The sequence below is a fragment of the Danio rerio genome, chromosome 9, assembly GCF_052040795.2.
Source record: "Danio rerio strain M-AB ecotype USA chromosome 9, GRCz13ab, whole genome shotgun sequence".
Taxonomy (NCBI): Eukaryota; Metazoa; Chordata; class Actinopteri; order Cypriniformes; family Danionidae; genus Danio; species Danio rerio.
Window position 1 is genome coordinate 8,567,501 of NC_141029.1, and position 21,080 is coordinate 8,588,580.

The following is a 21,080-nucleotide window of genomic DNA, read 5'->3' on the forward strand; positions in this document are numbered from 1 at the left end:
CTCAATAACATTTGACATGTTCACATATTTGATCTGGCCGCTCAGGTATTTCCTTGTTTTCTTCTGAAGCTCAAAGAGATTTTCTCAAGTTACCACTCAGTTCACAGGAACAAAGCAGTGGGATGATTTGCATTTAAGTGGCTAAATGTAAACCTCATGAACAATGTTTACCACAGGGTTTCTATGATGAGAAGATTAGGTTTGCCTCTTGGGAAAAGACTGATGTCATGGGAAAAAATAAAAAAGCAACCACTCCTGCACATATTACTGAAATGACTGCAACACTTTGCCCAACAAGATTCTGACAAGCCATTTGGCTGTCCACGGCAGTCATGACACGACAGAAACATTTACCACAGGCATTCAGAAGTGCAGAATAGTGTACTGCATATCCAACAAAACTTAATTGACAGACAAAAACTATTTATAATCCAGTTAGGGATATTCTTAACAGAATATTTTTAGGTGATACAGAATACCTATTTCTTATGGTGTTCGCACAATATAGAGTACCGATTCCAATGCTGCAAGCTTTATAACAAAGACTTTATCTGAAATTGCTGTGCAATAAAATGTTTCAATTTAAATGGACTGCATTTAGTGCTTCCGCTGAGACAAACACGTATGCTGCTTCTTAACATTGATCCGAAAAGCTGCATCCAATAACTGAACCAAACAGTCCTTAAGTTCTATCCAGCTAGCTGTACAGATTCATTAATTTTTATTACTTCTTAATGTATTACTTATTACATATTTATTAATTATTGATACTATTTATTTCATTATTCATTCGTTATTATTCTACATTAGATTTTCATTATTCATTCATTCATTTTCTTGTCGGCTTAGTCTCTTTATTAATCCAGGATCGCCACAGCGGTATAACCGCCAACTTATCTAGCAAGTTTTTACGCAGCAGATGCCCTTCCAGCCACAACCCATCTCTGGGAAACATCCACACACACATTCACACACTACGGACAATTTAGCCTACCTAATTCACCTGTGCTGCATGTCTTTGGACTGTGGGGGAAATCGGAGCACCCGGAGGAAACCCACGCGAAGGCAGGGAGAACATGCAAACTCCACGCCAAATGAGCTGAGGTTCGAACCAGCGACCTTCTTGCTGTGAGGTGGCAGCACTACCTACTGCGCCACTACCTCGCCCGATTTTCGTTATAATTAATTATAATTATGATTATTATCAACATCATCATCATCATCTCGCTGACTGACAATACAGCGGGGAAAAGTATGGAACACGTCACCATTTTACTTAGAAAACATATTTCTAAAGATGTAGTTTACTTGAAATATTCCCAGAATGTTGGTTACAATCAAAGAAACCCATATATGCACCGAAAACTAATTTAATTAGTTTACAAATTAAATTATGTGTAATAAAATGAAATGACACAGGGAAAAAAAGTATTGAACACATGAAGAAGGTATGCGTAGAAAGGCAGTGAAAGCCCGGACAGCAACTGCAATCTCTCAGTAGTTATTTAGCAACCCTCTGCTCTTTGTCATAGTAAATTAATATTAGCTGCTTCAGTACAACATCTACATTAGCAGAAGCATGAAGATGAAAGCAGGATGGACATTTTAGCAAGACAGTGATCCAAAACGCAGCCAAGGAAACGCTCAAATGCTTTCAGAGAAAGAAAATCAAGCTGTAGAATGGCCCGGCCAATCACCTGACCTGAATCCAATAGAGAACACAAATTAAAGCTCAGATTTGATAGATGAGACCGACAGTGACAGAACCATCCACAACCATGTCATTTACACTCTGTTGAGTCTGTAAGAAATAAATAAATAAATAAATCACAACTGAGCAATTCATGTGACTTCATTGTCCATTTGAGAGGCGTGTTTGAGCTGCCATCACCAAAAAAGCCTTTTATATAAAGCATTAAATACGTTTCAGTAGTTCAGTATGTTCACTAAAACATAATTAAGTTTTCAAATTTTTTATTTTGTGTTTTTTTTATGTTTGTATTGTTTAGGTTTTCACCAAGATCTGCTTCAATTCCATGTTAACCGCTCCTTTAGAAATATTATTACAACCAAAAAACATGACGTGTTCAATACTTGTTTTCCCCGGTGTATGTGTTTCATACATGTGATCCAGACTGAATGCAGATTAAAAAAAAAAAAAAAAAAACGAGGCCCAAGCATGTGCTTCACTCACCTGTTCTCTGATCACTTTCATTTCTCATCTAAACACCATCCTGCTGGGAGAAATTCTCCCGAGAGTCACCAGCAATTAAGGTTGCCAGCTGCTTGCGACCTCATATTTACGAGTACGTCTTAATGTCCTCAGGGAGACTGCTGGACCGTCCATACAGCCTTTCTTTAAATGGCATAGACATTACAGCAAACCAAGCCTTACACAATCACACTGCATGTCTGAAGGCATTTGTGCCTCAATGTACTGATATGTGGATATGTAAACATATGACCACATATTGGAGGATTATCCCCGAAGACTAAGGATTTTGGCTTTGGTGTGATTTAAAAAGGTTTACAATGTTCGGCATGTTATTAGTAGTGCACTGTTAATCTTGCCAGTGCGGCACTATGAAAAGTAATTGCCTCTCTTTACATGTTATTAACATATTGTAGCTGTAACCGTTCTGCTCAATTTGATATCAGTGTGAAGATTTTGATCGCCATTCAACATACAAGTTCAACTGTATCAAGGTAGAAACTTAATTTACTGCCATATAAAGTTATTAAAAACTAACCTCAAAAGCAGAAATGGCATCAAATCCTAACAAATGCATTTATATTAGATTTAAATGTATTCATTTATTAAAAACTTAAACGGACATTGAAGAATATTATAGAAGCAAAATATATGCTGCGTTAACATGAGACTCTTAAAGGTTCAGGACACCCTGGAAAACTTTTTTTTTTTATATTAACAGATATGTGTGTGTTGAGCATCAGTTAAAACGATGTTAGCGCCTGTCAGCTTCAATTGTGGGTAAAACTGGGTAATTTTGAGCTTTTGTCAGCTAATTTCAGCTTCCGGGTTTAAAAAGATTTTTGGGGCGGATCAAAATCGGCGACGTAGCGCAGTACTGCAAGTGCAATGATGACGCGTCGGTTTCTCATTATTATTCATAGCGGAGTTTTCTTATCCTATGAGAAGAGCCGGCTGCTAAACCACTCATGAGAGCACGTGCTTTCCGAAGGCAAGGTAGACCTGCCAGTTTCAACCAAGCTGTGAGACACGGACCCACGGCACACAGTAGCCGTTCATGAAGGCTCGTATGTGTTTGTTTCCATGATCCAGGGCATTTGTTGCATGTTTTTTCCCCGCGATCTTGTCAGGGCCGATCATAAAGCAAAGCTGTGTGTGTGCTGCAAGCATTTTTGTCGGGAGAGCAGTACAAGAATTGAAGAATGGCGGACGTTGACTTTTATTAGGAGTTAGTTCACATTTAGACACATCGCCGTGCTGCTGTGTTTGCCTAAATCCTCCAGATTACCAACAGGGCTAATGGTTAAAATAGGCAGGTCAGGAGTCCTGCTGCACTGAGTCTGCATTCAGATCTATAATTTAGACCCGGGGATCGAGGGAGAATCCTCATTTATAGGGTTTACATGAACACACTTATCTTTATAATGATATAAATTGTGGTTATGTGTATATGAAATTACGAATAACAAATGTAGCAGGGCATTAAATAACTGTTTATTTCGTTGCATTTTAACCTTGTGAACTATAAACTCATGCGTCTCCTCACGGTCTGTGTCTCATTTTGTGAGCTAACTGTCAACAACAGTCGTTCGCTCCCCTTCTCACCTGCTGGCCACGCCCACTCCTGCCCTATGCTTGCGGAGCTCCACGCCCATTAATCCTGCATCTCAAAAATTCTGAAGTAGACTTTAACTGAAAATGGGGGGTTTCATGGCCCTTTAAACAACACCGATTGGCTGATTGTGTTCAGTATTTAATCAGCTGATCACTCTATGAGCGTACATGTGAACGATCCACTTTAGTGTCCGGCAGCATTCCACTCCACTTTTAGAAAAGCACTTTTGAGCTTCCCTTTGCCTTTTTCTGTAGAGGGAATCCCCACAGACATTTTAAAGTGCATTCCACTTCATCAAGAAAAAAGGGAAGCTTGCATGGACATACTCTCGATCCCTCGATTTTGACCAAAGGAGCAAGTCTGCTTCATATGCCCACTGCTCCACTGATGCTGGACCTATATGTTCCAGAACTCAATGAGATTGAGACATCACAACAGTGTAGGTCCTACGTGCTCAATGGTTTATGGCAGTGGTCTCAAACTCAATTCGTAGAGGGCCACAGTTCTTTTTTAGCCCCAACCTCCTCCAACTCACACCTGCTTAATAGTCTCTAGTAGTCTTGAACACCTTAATTAGTTGGATCAGCTGTGTTTGATTAGGGTTGGAGCAAAACTGTGCAGATCTGCGGCCCTCCAAGAGTCGAGTTTCAGGACTATGGTTTAGGGCAGTGGTGCTCAACCCTTTTCCTGGACCTCGACCTTCCTGCAAAGTTCAGCTCCAACCCTGATCAAACACACCTGAACCAATTAATTAGGTCCTGAACAGCACTTGATAATTACAGGCAGGTGTATTTGATATGGGTTGCAACTGAAATCTGCAGGAAGGTCGATCTCCAGGAACAGGATTGAGCACCCCTGGTTTAGGGTATTTCATTTCAATCCATTTAGAAGTTATGCCAGTAGTGGATGCTTGCGTAATGTAATCAATGACACACATCAGAGGGAACAAGACAAAAGGAAATTAGCAAATGCAGCCTCCGCTTGCATCTGTATTTGCACTTGGGGAACAGAAATGAAGAGTGGTAACGCATTCAACCAGTCATTTCTGTTATCACATGAACAGAATGGCAACTCAGCTGTATTCAAAAATGTGACATTTTTTAAATTTCAGTACCAACTGTTAACGAAGGTGACAAATCTAGCATTCTCAGAATTTAAACAAATTGAAACCTTGGATCCACTCCATCCTTCCTTGAATAAATAGTTCAGGGCCAGGCTGGTGGTGGCATAAAGGTCTTCTTTGCACACTAGGTAAAAACTGAACCAAAGCCTATCCAAGTATTGTTGCTAACCATGTCTAACTCTTTATGACCACAGTGTGTTCTTCTTGTGATAGGTACTTCCAGCTGATTCACCACAAAGCTCAATTCAAGTGTTCACACATTGCTTGACGCTATTAGCAGGTTTGGCAGGCTGTCCCGGAAAAGAGCCCTGAGCTCTGAGATAATTGAGCCCAGGGCTCCCGCCTGGTCAGTAAGCATACAAGGTGGTCCGAAATCAGGTAGGTCTCAAGAGCTCTCTCTTGTAAAAGGAGGAAAAGGAGGAGCTGGGGTGTAAAGGGTGATTCTTTCAAAACGAAGATAAGGAAGTGGGGCGAAATCAATGTATTTAATGTAGGCTTTGATCAATCTGATTGGATTACTGATTACAGATAAGAGACCAACCGCGATCAATCATACAACATGCTCAAAATTCTCAAACTTCTTTCTTGGACATAAGTGTATTAAAAAAAAGAGTGTATTATGCTGAAGTGGCCTCCTTATTCTTTAGATCTCCAAAGAACGTTTAACATATGCTGCAACAGTAGAATCACTTCATATATGTGCAAAAAAACAACTGTTTCCAACAACTGGTAATTTCTAATATCTATTGCTGAATCAATGCTTGCAGTGCCAAGACAGTTATAGAGGCAAAAATTAAAGTTAAAAAATGCAAAATTGCAGAGTTCTGCAATTTAATTGGTAATTTTCTAATAATTTGAATTTCAAAATAAGCAAATGCACGTTGCTTAGAACCGGTTCTCTTTGAAATGCAAATCGTCTGTAATTCCATATATCTGTAATCTGTATCTGTAATACAGATGTACCAGTACCACTCAGATTAGAAAATAATATTACAAGCTTACTGAATCTGGCTAAAGTATTAGATGGTTTTGAACACGGCAGATTTTTTTTTACAAATCCACATACCAAACTGACTGCATTAAGTTTGTTCAGATTGATCCTTTGAGGTATCTAGTATTACATCAATAAGTTCATGTTATGTCTCCTAATATCATTCAATTTTAAGGGTGTCACGATCCTCCAAATCCTCGATTCGATTACATTTTCGATTCTAAAGGCACGATTCGATTTTCAATTATCAATAATTAATTAATTAATGACCAATTAATTATTTGTAGCCTACCGTTTAAACTACCTGACCTGGATGGTCTTTGTTTTACCCATAAACAAATCATACAGTAAATGAATAAAGGCAAGATACACACATAATTACCACCTGTCAATCACTTTTTCTGCGGGACTTGTGAATAGGCAGTGATCTGTGTCGTTATAATGGCGTCGGTAAAAAAGGTGCACAACCAACAGGAACCAGCCAACAGTATCTGAGGTGTTCGCTAAAATGACAAAGTACAAGTGAGTGAAAGATTGAAGCAGTCCTCTGACTGCCTAAACCTGCTGTCTCGAGCGCATGGCTGTGTATGGCTGTGTCTGTGTGGTAACGTGATGTGCCTTTTCAGAGGTAGAGAGGAAGGAGGGCTGCTCAGAAATGCTACACGCCACTGTGGATGTCAAATTGTTGTCGTTCTAAAATGCCATTTAAAAACAAAGACAGTGTAAACAGGGCCTGAGTGTGTACTTTTCGCGAGCGGATTTGCAATGGGGGCGGGCGGAGGATCGCTATGCCTGTGTTGTCTATCGGATGAACCGTACGTAATACGTACATAGCAGAGCTTGCAAAACTGTGTTTTTTTTGTCGACAACACGAACGTTGTCAACATAACTCACTGGAAATCCAAAATGCTTACACACCGGCGACTTCATTGAAAGAGGAGAGGGTTTAAGTTCTGTCGACGGGTCTCCTGCTTCTGCAGTTTAACAAGCACTTCAACAAGCCTGTTTTTTTCACGCTTGGCAAGCCAAGCTGACGTGACGTAGGGGCGTGGCAGCATCGACGATTCTATTTTTTGATTCGATAATCAAAATTGAGCATAAATTTCGATCGATTTTGATTAAAAATCGAAATCGTGACACCCCTATTCAATTTCATGCCATGCAACAATATTAGATCTTTTAGCTATGCCCTATCCTCTACTGTCTTTGTTGTAAGTATACTGTAATATTTATCGACATGTATATAGGCTAGCATAGTAGTGGGTTCTTACATTTCACATAACAATATTGTTTATCATTTAAATTAAATGTTTAACTTGTTATCTTTAACAAATAGCATTGTGCAAAAATGTTGATCAGTTGATCAGAAATGTTAACTAACCCTACCTGAGGATGACGTTGTCATTCATGCCTCACTTCATGTTGCATTGTCCAGGGCTTCAACTGGTGAGGTTAGAGGTCAAGCCAAGCCAAGTCAAGCAGTCATAGCAAGCCATACAAAGTTGCTGAGCACAGTGAAAAGTGCCAATAAAACTGTCTTTTTCTTTCGCCATTGTACTCTTAAACACTCAGATTTGATGTGAATGTAGTACCCTTAAAATTATAATTTTTTTATCCAAACCTAATCAATACAACGAGTGGGAATCTTTAGAGACTTCACAATCCAATCAGATTCTGATTATTGGAGTCGCAATTTTCTTCAGCTGTGCAAATGCATCTTTCCAACTTCACAGTTTTACCAGAATTGCAGTTTCTAAGCTTTTGTTTATGTCTATGTATCATGTTAATGCCACCCTGTCTGCATTTTTAGTGATTCTTAAGCCAATCGCACACTAAATGAAAACCGATGCGGTGTGTCTATGATAACCTGAGGTTTCGCTTTGCATCACAACAGGAATTTTACCAGCAGATAAAAATGTGACATCTTTAAAAATCTTAAGGTCATCTATCTTTGTCCAAATTAAGCAAATTCCCATTACTGACCTTATTCTGCAATGCAGAAGTGTGCTTGTTTGTGTGATGTTTTAGAACTTCCAATTCAGTTGCCTATGGGAGAAATGACTAGGATTAATACATGGTACAAAATGGTCAACTACTTGCTCTACAAACAAGTGACTATATATGAAAAGTTTAATAACACAATAAGAAAAATCAGTTTGCAACATAAATCAGCATAACAAGCGTTTTTCAAAATCAATGGAAGTTAATGAGACCAGAAGTCTCGAGCCAAAAAGATTCTAATGGCTGCACCCACTGATACGTATAGAATCAGGTCAATACATGCGCTTCTCAATACTTATGTTTATTTTTAATATTCATTCTTAATAAAGAATCGATACTGAAATTTTTAGAATCAGTTTACATGGGAGAAAGAATCACGAAAGAAAGAATCACGATGCCTTGATGATGCCTTTTTCTCCCACACCTAACGAGTACTGGCCAAACATAACGTCAATCAAATTAATATTCAACTGATAAGGTTTATAAAAGTCTATGCCCCTGGTAAAGTTTGATACACAGGGAATGGTACATGTGATGGAAGGCACATAACAACAAATGTGGAAAGAGAGGGGGGTTTACAAACAGGAAATCCTGAGGAAAAAAAAACAAAAAAAAAATCAATACAATCACTCAAGGCCACCATTAGATACCCAGATGGAGAGCATGCTGGGTGGAGCCACAGAGGTAACGTACTGTAAGATGTTAAAGCTAACGCTAATACTACACTGACCTGCATTTACCCTTTCCCCTATACCTGACCGCTATATTGTTCTATATCACACACTATGCTAAAACCCTCACCCTTCACCCTTACAGCATTGTGGGATAATACGTTTAGAACATAAGCTGCAAAATAGACAAAGGGTTAAACCGGTGGCTGAAGTGGTTGTGCTGACACATAGACCCTGTGGCTTAAGACTCATTTACACTAGGCATTAAAAAAATCCATCCATCCATTCATATCTCAAACTGCTTGTCCCATTGAGCCTTTACCTTAAAAAACACACTTCTTTTTTTGTTCAAAGGTTAGATTTTTTCTTGCTAACTAATTTTTTCATCCTATATTCATTGGCATCAGAAGTCATAATTCATTACTCAGATACATTCGGAAGGTTTTTATGAATGCATCTTGAAAAGATTCTAAAGATGATTGACCAAATCAAGTACTTCATAGAATTTTATACAGCCGGCATAAGTGGGAAACTCAAACTACCAAGTTGGTCATTTATTTCTAAGAAAGCATGAGACAAAGTCAAAATATGCATTATGTCAATGCCACCCTGTTTGCATTATATAGTGATTCTAAAGCCACTCACACACTAACTGAGAGATGCTGCGATGTATCTATAATGCCTTGACTTGAGGACAAACTCTTCTTCTTTCATAGTGCACAAAAGTTAGATTCTTCCCTGCCAACTAATTGGATCATCCTGTATTCATTAGCATTAAGGTCAAATTCATTCTTTGAATTAGTTTTTCTGGAAGGTTCTTGTGAATTTTGAAAAATTAAAAGATTCTAAAGATGTTTCAACGAATCAAGCGCTGTATAGAATTTTGTACAGCCTGTGTGAGTGGAAAGCTCAAACCATCACGTTGGACATTCATTACTAAGAAAACGCAGACAAAACTGCATCATGTCAATGCCACTCTCTCTGCATTCTTTAGTGATTCTAAAGCCACTCGCATACCAGATGAGAAGTGCTGGAATGCAGCTACTGTATGATATCTTGAGGTAATACTCTTCTTTCATAGTGTTCAAAAGTTAGCTTCTTTCTGGCAAAACTGATTGGTTCTTCTTATATTCATTAGCATTAGAAGACAAAATCATTCTTCGAAATAGTTTATTTAGGAGTTTTTTGTGAATGAATTTTGAAAAGATTAAAAGATTCTAAAGATGATTGACCAAAACAAGTAGAATTTTTTACAGCTGGTGTGAGTGACCAAGTTGCTCATTTGTTTCAAAGAAAGCGTAAGACAAAGTCAAAATATATGTCATGTCAATGCCAGCCTGTCTGCACTCTTGGTGATTCTAAAGGCACTCACACACCGAATGAGAAGTGCTGCAATGTGTATGATGACTTGACTTGAGCACAAACTTCTTCTTTCCTAGTGTTCAAAAATTAGGTTCTTTTCTGCCAACTTATTGGTTCATCTTAGGGTGCTTTCACACCTGCCTTATTTAGTTTGATTGAATCGCACTAGAGTTCGTTTCCCCAATTGGTACGGTTCGTTTGGGCAGGTGAGAATACTGCAATCGTACTCGAGTGCGCACCAAAAGCGGACCAAATAAGCGTACCGAGACCTGCTTGAAGAGGTGGTCTCGGTACGCTTTCAAACGAATCCTGGAGCGGTTCGTTTGTGGTGAGAATATGATCCGTACTAAAACAGGTACGACCGCAAAAAGTACTGCGACTTTTGGACCAATTCAGCTGCCGTAGGCCGATGCGCTGTGCATTTTGGGATATGGAGGAAAATATTTGTTGACAGCGCTTTACCAACAGTGGAAGAGAGAGGGGAAAACATTACCTGATGGATCGTTGGTAATATTTACGCAAGATGACCATGTCGCAGTTTAGCTAAATTAATTCACGGCTACTCCTGAAGTGACGAGCGATGCATTAAACACTGTTTTCTAGCCGCCGCCGTGCTTCATTTTCGTAATGTATAGTTTGTCTAAAGCAGGGATACAATCAGCCAGCGCAGTCGTCCCTCCAGAGTAAAAGGTTTTGTTTACCTGCGGGAGTTCACTGGCATTTTCCCGCACGTGAATTCTGACCAATCGATAAGCAGTTTAGGAAATATCTTCAACAACATCTGGCCAATGAGAGATGTGGATTTTGTCAGATGACTGCATTTTGGTTTGTTTCAACTGGTTCGGACCAAAGCCAGCAGTGTGGTGTGAAAACGACCTAAAGACGGCAGAAGATGCAACAATGTATCCTTTATTACCCTTGGTCCGGACCAAATGAAGCGACCTACAGATGTGAAAGCGCCCTTATATTCATTAGCATTAGAAGTCAAATGAATTTTTTTAATTAGTTTTTTTGGATATTGCATGATCACAACAAAAACTTAATTGTTTTATATATGCTCTACAGTTTATTTTATACTATTTTGTATTAAAGTTATTTCACACACATAAAAAATATATGTATTAGGGATGCACCGATCCCGATACTTGTATTGGATATCAGTTCTATACAGCATATTTTTGCTGGACCAGGTATTGGTCAGCTGGTACTGATATTGTGCTTGAGCTTTTTTTCTGTGTTTATAAGCCAACTAAGCCATGAAGGTAGCCTATTATAAGGCACTAGAAAGTTGTAATGTAGGCCTACTATATCCCAAATTATCTGAAGCCATTCTACAGTTTAATGAGAAGTATAGATGAATATTCACATGGTTAAATTAAAGTTTACTTCGGCTGGCAATCATTCTCCATTCATTCACAATTCAAACTGCTCGACTCATTCATTCGAGTTTTTTCAACTCGAAAAACTTTCTCCAAGACTATTTGTTCCTGTTATTTTAAATAGTTAGTGGAGAAATGGATTCAGTTTTGCATTAAATGGGTTCATTTTGACCTACAACAAAGAGTTCATTGCTGTTTCTAAATCATGTTGCGCTGTGTCTGTTATCAGCAGATCAAATTCGCAATACTGAAGTAGAGAGGGTTATTCCCTGCTCTTCACACACAAAGTAGGCCTACCTGAAATGTTTAATTAGAAAATGCTCAATAGACCATTGGATAGATACACAATGCACTTATTTCTTCCCTTTAAACTGCTGTTTTGAAAGTGACCGTAGATAGAGGAGGGATGTGTGCTGTCTCAGTGATGCATCAAGCGCTTCATTCACGCTCCGGCTTCACAGACACAATGTGCGCTGCTCAGTAAGATTATTCTCACACTGAGTTTCAGTTCTCTCATCCCTCCAACTAAGTTTGTTCCTCCGAGGGGAATACTTTAAGTGCAGCGAACAGCTTTTAAAGCCCTGGCCCATTGTGGTCAACGTAGTTAATTAAATTAATAAAAGTGAAACAGAAAAAAATATTTAGCCTAAAATAGGCTAATCTAAACTGTGAATATTTCACTGTAATTTTATTTATCAGCATTTTATTTAACAGACCATTTTGCGTTTTGGCACTAAAGCATATAAGCGGACCTTGTTTTGAACGTTCTCCATCTCACAACGAGATTTGGCTCATTGAATCCAGGGCGGAAGAAAGTAGTTCCTCATACAAAAGGTTTTTTGAGACTCTTCATGTTTGATTTTGTTTTTATATACACAATTATGCCGTCAAACTGTTGTATAAAACGCAATATCACACTCGTAGCAGTGCTTTGCTAAAAGTCTGATTATTTTACCAACAATTACTCTAGTATAGTAGTAGCCTATTTCAAAGAACAATCTTAATATTAAAAAAAGGAAACATGAGCTGGACCCCAACAGATCAATGCCATAACGAATGCTCAAATAATGTAGCTTAGTTTACAGCAAGCATCATGTTTTAAGTTAGTTTGTGCCGTCTGTCACTTATAGGCTTATAGGTCTGTTATTTTTTACTAAAGAAGATATATTATTTGAATTTAGCACCAGAGCTACAGAAACTGTATTATGCTTAGAAAAAAAAATAAATATTAGTATCGGGATCGGATACAAAAAAATGGTATCAGTGCATCCTTTATATGTATTATTGGATTGAATTTACAAAAATGGTACTATATTGAAATATATTTTCTTATCATCATATACCTCATATAGCCTAGCCTTACAAAAATTAAAACCAATCCGAGTCAAGGACTAATTATTTTTACAGCAGAATTATGAATTAGCCAGTTTCTGATTGGCAAATAAATGAAAGTTTATAGTGAATAATAGCAAATGTATGGGATCATGTTTGGTGTTGGCCCCTAAATGAAATCATTTTTTAAAAGTCCTAATTACTCTTGTGTGCTTTAAAACCACCAATTTTGTAGTACTACAATTACTTCACATAACACCTTGCCTCCTTAAGTAGTTTTAATGGACTTTTAATGTCTTGCAGTGTAGCAAACTAGGAGTAGCTTTTACATTAACAGTATGTATAGCTTAGACGCACTTTTATTCTGAAAGCACACTAGCTCAAGTCACTTTATTTTGTTTCTCATGGTACATAAGCATTAATATTCAGGAGTCATAAACCTTTTTTTTAATGCCCACAAGTGTTTGAAGTACTTCAGATAATTGTCAGCAATTGCCTTTATGAGAGCACCAATTTCACCTGGACTGTCAGCTAAGGCAAGCAATCGTTGAAACAGTCAACTTGTAATCTTTTCAGAAAGCTGCAAAGACCAAAATCAACAACATTTTGACAAAAGCACTCCGAGTGAGCCATTACTGTGCACTACAACTTTAATCTCAGAACAGATGAGATCATTTAGGAGATGTCAAGATTTACTTTCCTGCTAGGGTTTTATTAGTTCTCCCTCCAACCTTTGGGCCAATATATCCCAATCATATACTCAAAATCAACTGACAAGCTTGAATTAATTGCAATACCCTCCAATGCACTGCCTCCCCAACAATTTTCCAATTAATCATCTTTTTTAAAGAATGGTCGATTCAATATTGATTCACAAAAGCCTTGAATCAATCTTGTTTGTGGGTTAAGTTGATTTTTTTATATGTGCAATAGCTTTTTAAAACAAGTCTGACTCCTATTTAATTTAATCTGTAATTATAATTTGTAAAATGATGTTCATCCTATTACGTTTTGGAAATATCAAAACGGTTTTAACTAAATCTGTATTCACTGAATAGAGAATCGAATCAAAAGCTTGTGAATCGAATCAAAACGAAGAATCTGAATCAAAACTCAGCCTTACTCCCCAACATACCCAATATGTGACCAGTCAAATCGATCAATCCATCTCAGTTCAGTGTTCTCCAATTATTCCTTGCAATCACAAACACACACACACACACACACACACACACACACACAATCTGCCTGCTACCATTTGAGCTACCACTTTCTTCTGATTTATTTCTGTTTTCATGAGAGTGGCTAGGAGGCCATTTTGTGTAGGCTGAAAGGTCCTCCATTACAGCTGTGTGGGGGCAGGGGGGAGAGTTATGGTCTAGGGGTGTAATTGCTCTCAAACTGTCCCTTGATGCTGTGGTAATAACAGTCCTGGCCACCCCGGCCCTCCTGGCCTCTCCAGCCATATGGGGCTACTCCTCTAGGTCACCTTTGTTGTAAATTTGCCCCGCCCCATGTTAGTCGTTCCGAACAGCAATAGCCCCTTTCTCACTCTCAGACCGATCTCTCCCAAAGGAGCAGTTAACGGCAAGTGTGTTTGCTGGAGATTACCTGAAAATGTCAGATTACCTGTAAATGCCAGGGGAAGAAAAGTGAGGTGCTTTCCAACAATACTGAAAACACTCCATCTTCTCCCTACCCCAATCTAATTGACAAACAAACACACAGAGTCCATGTGCAATCACCCAAATAGGCGGCGCAAACAGGTAAACTCACTTCAGTTGTCCAAAAAATAAATAAGAAAATCAATACGCCCACAGTGAAGGACACAAACATGGAGCACACACATACAAGCTAGTGCACAAAGCTAATGAAATCTTCAGGAGGAAACAAGGTCCGGTTTTCCTAGAACTTGGCTTTTCATTAACGGTGGTCTGTGAAGCAAAATATAGAGATTTCCAAAGAACTTGTGTACTTATGCAGTACTTGACATTTAAACTAGTTGATGAATAAATCCATTTACTACTTGGCACATGTATTGGGTCAGTATGGTTTTATTTAACATTAAAAATCTAAATTTACAATTGTTTTGGTAATATTCAATTTAAGTCTGACCATTTGCATCTGCATTTGGAATGGCGGTCCTGTAATACAGGGTTCATACACATTTTTACTACTAAAATTCCATGACTTTTCCAAAACTTTTACAGAACTTTCAAGTACATTTTCATGATGTAATGCTTCATGTCCACATATCCATGGTAAATAATAGGATAAACAAGAACTTTCAAATTTATTACAGCCTAGACCGTTAACAACACCCTCTATACAATTCATTTGCCATGGGAAATGATGTGCATAAAGAATAATATATACAGGTAAAGTCAGATTTATTAGCCCCCTTCTAACTTTTTTCTTCTTTTTTAAATATTTCCCAAATGACGTTTAACAGAGCAAAGAAATTTTCACAGTATGTCTGATAATATTTTTTCTTCCAAAGAAAGTCTTATTTGTTTTATTTTGGCCATTTTAGGGACAAAATTATTAGCCCCTTTAAGCTATATTTTTTCTTGATAATCCACAGAACAAATCACTGTTGTACAATAACTTGCCTAATTCCCCTAACCTGCCTAGTTAACCTAATGAACCTAGTTAAGCCTTTAAATGTCAATTTAAGCTGTATAGAAGTGTCTTGAAAAATATCTAGTAAAATATTATTTACAGTCATCATGGTAAAGATACAATAAATCAATTATTAGAAATGAGTTAGCAAAAGTATTAAGTTTAGAAATGTGTTGAAAAAATATTCTCTCTATCAAACAGAAATTGGGGAAAAAATAAACAAGCAGTCTAATAATTCATGGGGGCTAATAATTCTGACTTCAACTGTGTATATATATATATATATATATATATATATATATATATATATATATATATATATATATATATATATAGCTGCAACAGAACAAAGAGTGAAAAATTTAAGGGGGTCTGAATACTTACCGTACCCATTGTATATCAACATGCTGAAATAAAAGTCTAAACAACTTCTGGGCTCACACAAAGCCAAATCCATCTTCTAAAAATCTTCTGAAACTTTTTATTCTAAAAAAATATATATCATAAGCATTTATATGTAAAATATATCTTTTAATATGTATGTTGGGGAATATTCAGCCTGAATGTTGCTGGCAATAGAATGGTTGTAAACCTCCATTTTTGAGAGGGAGAGAGAGAGAGGGAGAGAGAGAGAGAGGGAGAGAGAGAGAGAGAGAGAGAGAGAGAGAGAGAGAGAGAGAGAGAGAGAGAGAGAGAGATGCAAAGTGTAGCAGTTTATCTCTCATCTTCCCAAAGGATAAAGCACATTTCCTGTTATTAATAATCTGTAAGTGCACGGCAGCGTTTGCAAACACATGCCCATCTGATGCCACTTTAGGCCAGTGACGACAGTTTCCATTAGCAGCCAAAGATGATGATGACACATGGCTTTTATGACCACTATTTATTTGTATCACATTTAACTAATCTTTTAAAAACTCAAGATCTAAGCTACCATATATCTCCGATTCCATGGCATCCCTGACATCCATAATTAATGAAAGATTAATCACTGCGGGGACCATCTGATAATTCAATATTGACATGAAAGGATCATTATTCATAGATCTGTAGTAGTAATTTGATTTTGGCATATGGTACAGTGGTTGAACTCAGAAACTGTGACGTTCAACATCAGACTTACCAAGAGGATGTTAATGCAGATCGTAGATCTTGCTTGTAATCAAACAATCGAGTAATAAAAAAAAAACAAAAAAAAACAACAACCAAACATGTATACTCTGGTGAGTAACACTCTAATGAATTAACCAGAGTAAGGTAACATATTTAATTTTTTAGATATATTTACTGTTGTACTAAAGTTTAAAAGTGAAGAATTAATGTTATTTATTAATTGCTTGTTGAAGCTACCTCACAGAAGTGCTCTGTTTTTTAAAAGAGTTGTTGAATGTTAAAATAAGATTAATTAAATAAAAAATAAAAAAAAAATCCTGGATCTAGTTCTTCACTCTTCTTTAATTTTTTATGGATTATCTATCGGGTTTCGGAATCGATAGATACTCCAAACCAAATGACTCGGACTAGAGAATTTTTCCCTTAAAGGGACATCCCCACTTTCTGCTGTTTTCTTTGGTCTGAATTTTCTCCTTGCCCCTGTGCCATTTTTATTCTGAAGCATCTTCTGCACTTATGTCCCAAACAAGTTGTTCATCAATAATATTAAACACAATAAATGCAATGCTTTGCGTATAGTTAAATGAAAAGCGAAGCATGGGCAAATTAATTTTGGCATTGGAGCTAATCGAATTACTTGAAGATTTGTTTTAGTCTTACACACATTTATTCAAGAATTAAAAGAGATTTTAAAATAAAATGACCGTTTAAAATCGGAGTTTGGAAACTTCACGTTTTCTGTTTTGATACATGCGGTCACTGCAGCAATCTTAGGCCTAGGCATAGAACGATAACCATTACAAGGTAAAGTCAAGGTTTTAAAAATTTCTGCTATGGCATATGAATGATTTTTTATTGATGTTTTTTTTTTTTTGGTTTGATTTTTATGACAACAGTATCTCCAGCAAAAAATGATCTCCAAATGTTGTTTTAAATTTTAAAGAAATTTGTGTTTTTGAAACTAATGAAGACAGTAGAAGTCAAATATTCTTTGAATTATTTAGTCTGACTAAGGGTGTCATGATCCTCCAAATCCTCGATTTGATTACATTTTCGATTCTAAAGTCACGATTCGATTTGATTTTCGATTATGAACAATTAATTAATTAATAACGAATTAATTATTAGTAGCCTACCGTTTAAACTACCTGACTTGCATGGTCTTTGTTTTACCCATAAACAAATCATGCAGTAAATGAATAAAGGTAAGTTACACACATAATTACCACCTGTCAATCACTTTTTCTGCGGGACTCGTGAATAGGCAGTGATCTGTGTCGTTATAATGGCGTCGGTAAAAAAGGTGCACAACCAACAGGAACCAGCCAACAGTATCTGAGGTGTTCGCTAAAATGACTCAGAACTTGTGTAAAAGTAAAAGATGGAAGCAGTCTACTGACCCGCTGACTGCCTTGACCCGCTGTCTCGAGCGCATGACAATGTGTGTGCGTCTGTGTGTGAATGAGTGTGTGTGTGGTCACGTAAAGTGCGTTTTCAGCGGTAGTGAGGAAGGAGGGCTGCTCAGAAATGCTACACGCCAGTGTGGATGTGGATCGTTGTCATTCTAAAGTGCCATTTAAAAACAAAGACATATTAGTGTAAACAGGGCCTAAGTGTGTATTTTTCGCGAGCGGATTTGCAACGGGTGCGGGGCGGAGGATCGCGATGCACCCATCGTCTATCATCCCAACCGTAATACGTACATAGCAGAGCTTGCAAACTGTGTTGTTTTTTGTCGACAACACGAACGTTGTCAACATAACTAACTTGAAATCCAAAATACTTCCACACCGTCGACTTCATTGAAAGAGGAGAGGATTTAAGCTCTGTCGACGGGTCTCCTGCGTCTGCAGTTTAACAAATTTCGATCTATTAAGATTAAAAATCGAAATCGTGACACCCTTAATGTTTACTGCTCCAAAATATTTAAAATGTTTCTCAAATTAAAATATATTGTGTTCAAAGGGGAAGGGGTTTAGTTTGTTTTACCCAGACATTTAAAAAGAACATATTTTAGAGCAGTAATCGCAAAACCGTGTTATTATCCAAGTGTATCATACTTTCAGAATCTTATACCAGCCCATGCCAACTTAGGTCCACCCCAAATGCTCTCATTGAGAACGCTTACACGGACACCAATAGTCCAATTATAATGCAATTAAGACAATACTCTGATTCTACCCTGTAAACAGTGATTTCTTATCACCTTAATCCTGACTCAAGTCCTAATATGAACTGCGTCGTTAATCGTGGCTGGGCGGCGCCGGTGTGTATAGAAACCTCTTTAGAATTCTAAAATCCATGTCGCTGCGTGGTGCGGCGCGTCGCGGAGAGGCGCTTCTGGCGTGCTTTCTGCCCTGTTCAGACTCAAGCATTGGTTTGAACTTTGCTACCTCATGCTGTTTTAGAAAATAGGATGCAACAGGCCTTTATCACTAAATAATATGATGATGGAGGCCCGTAAAAATCCTTCAGAGTGACATGTAGCAACAGAAGGCCATGCACAAAGAGCTTGAAAAACAACACACTTGGGCAATATGACTAAGGTCAAGGCTGCAGTTACCAAGGAAACAATGCAGCCTTTACAGACTATATTTAACTGCCTACTGATTCATGTTTTCATACAGCTTTATGCCTAATGTTTTATGGAGCATAACGACTTAAAATAAGGACCCTCGGTGCTGTAAAAATACATACTGCATATTGAGAAATAACAGTCGGTTACATACCACAGATGCTAGTTCAGGATGTTTGTTTCATTTTATTTTATTTTTCATTTGTTTATACTTTTTGACCCTTTATTTCATGTTAACTGATAAAATTAATAGGGTTGGGTACCAAAACCCTGTGCCAGTATCTACTGGCCCATTTCCACTGAGTGGTATGGTACGGTTCTGTTCGGTACGCTTTTCTGATCATTTACATTGTCAAACAGTACCTAAAAGCGAACCGTACCATCACTTTTTGGTAACCTAGCACAAAAAAAGGTACCAAAAGGCAGAGCAAGACACACAGCTGAACGCTTTTGGTTTACAGAGCTACGTCACTCGCAGTAGCAGGAGAATGAAAACAGAGAAAGCGCCATTTTTAAAAACAGCTGAGACATTACACCATAATAACACATACATATAATAACAAGCCATGGTCGACCAGAACTCAAACAAACCTTGTCGTTGCCTTGATAAACAGCCACAAAGCCAAGAAGAACCAAATCTGCTGTGTCCTGTTGTTGTTGTTTTACAAGCCCGTCTAAAAGTGCGAGCGGTTTCACTTTCTCCAGCGTGCCTGGCGTCTATATTTAATATAACATACTTCTTGAGCTCATATTAATAATGTGAGCGTAATCATTAAAGCGCTTCTGATATCCGATCCTTTCAGAAAGGGACAAAGGCGAGAGTGAAGCGCAAAAAAACAAAGGGGAAGCCAAAAAAAACAGCAGCAAATCATGCTTTCTACAATTTAAACATGGCAGTTTGATCATGTTTCAACTTTTATCATCACCAAAGTCAAAGTCATTTTTGACTTTTATGAACTGGAACTGATGGAATTTCTTTCTAACAGAGGTGACGTGCTGGTGAAGATTAAAGACATACGAGAGGTTTGCTCTGACTGTTCAATATTTTGTGTTGTTTTTAAACCCAAATAAGGACTAAATGTATGCTGTGTGTGGTTTTTATGTAATTGGTAACATATCTGAGACTGTAAGAGTCTGTATGTGTTCATATATGTTGCATTTATTTATTTATTTTATATAAGCGCAGATGTTACAGATCATTGATCTGCAGTTATAATCAAATCATGTTCTTAGAAAGCTTAGAAATGAACATTAATACAAGTATTTGTGTGTATAAAGCAACTGTATTGTGAAAAGCGCTTCTCTTATGATATGTGAACGACCTGTAAATCTAAAAAAGGGGAACTGTAACATTCCGTACCATACCACACTGTACCTCTCAGTGGAAACGGGCCATAAGTAAGCACCAGACCGAATCAGAATACATTTCGGTGCCTAATTTCAGTGCCACTGGAGCTGCAACAAGGACGTAGGAACAATCAAGGGGTATATCAAAGGCACAGATAGGTATGCGTTGTGTATTATTTAATTCTAAACAACTTCAGTTATTTATTTAATACCAGTCTGTATACAATACAGACACCATTAGGCGTTTGTTGTTGCTTAGGGAATGCTTAGTGAATGCACACACAAACGCATGCAGGAAGGCAACACATACAGGGAGTGACTGCCTTCAGATTCATCAACATGCATCATCGCGTTCATCAAATTTGCTTAAACTAAGTGATCTAAATATGGCTGCATTTTACAAGCAAGAATTCTGACACAGCAATGTAAAACAGATGCTTTACAAAAGTTGCCTGCAAGGGGGTAAACATGTCAAACCTAATGAAACATTCAAGGGCACTGGGAATATGTAATGTTATTTGCATAATGCAAATCTTTAAATTGTGCTTACAAACCAAGTATAAAAAGACATAGATTAATGCCATTTAATTCAAATATATAAAATATTAATCGAGGTGTACTTTAAACTTTAATTATATTGTTCGGTTAAATGATTAAAATAAAATAAAAGTGTCAAGTGAAAAGATTTTTCTAGAGTCATTCATCATAATTTTGTGGGTCAAAAGTATTGGTTCAGG

The 21,080-nt window shown here is 37.6% G+C and overlaps 1 long non-coding RNA gene across 5 annotated transcripts in view; it reads right to left on the minus strand.

The window, feature by feature from the left end:
* Positions 1 to 21,080, minus strand: part of LOC147835238 (uncharacterized) — a 228,888-nt gene that overhangs the window by 187,530 nt on the left and 20,278 nt on the right. For all 5 annotated transcript variants that reach the window (XR_015499124.1, XR_015499122.1, XR_015499125.1 and 2 more), the window contains exon 2: positions 7,925 to 7,987. This is a non-coding gene — a long non-coding RNA (uncharacterized LOC147835238). The remainder of the gene's footprint in view (positions 1 to 7,924; positions 7,988 to 21,080) is intronic.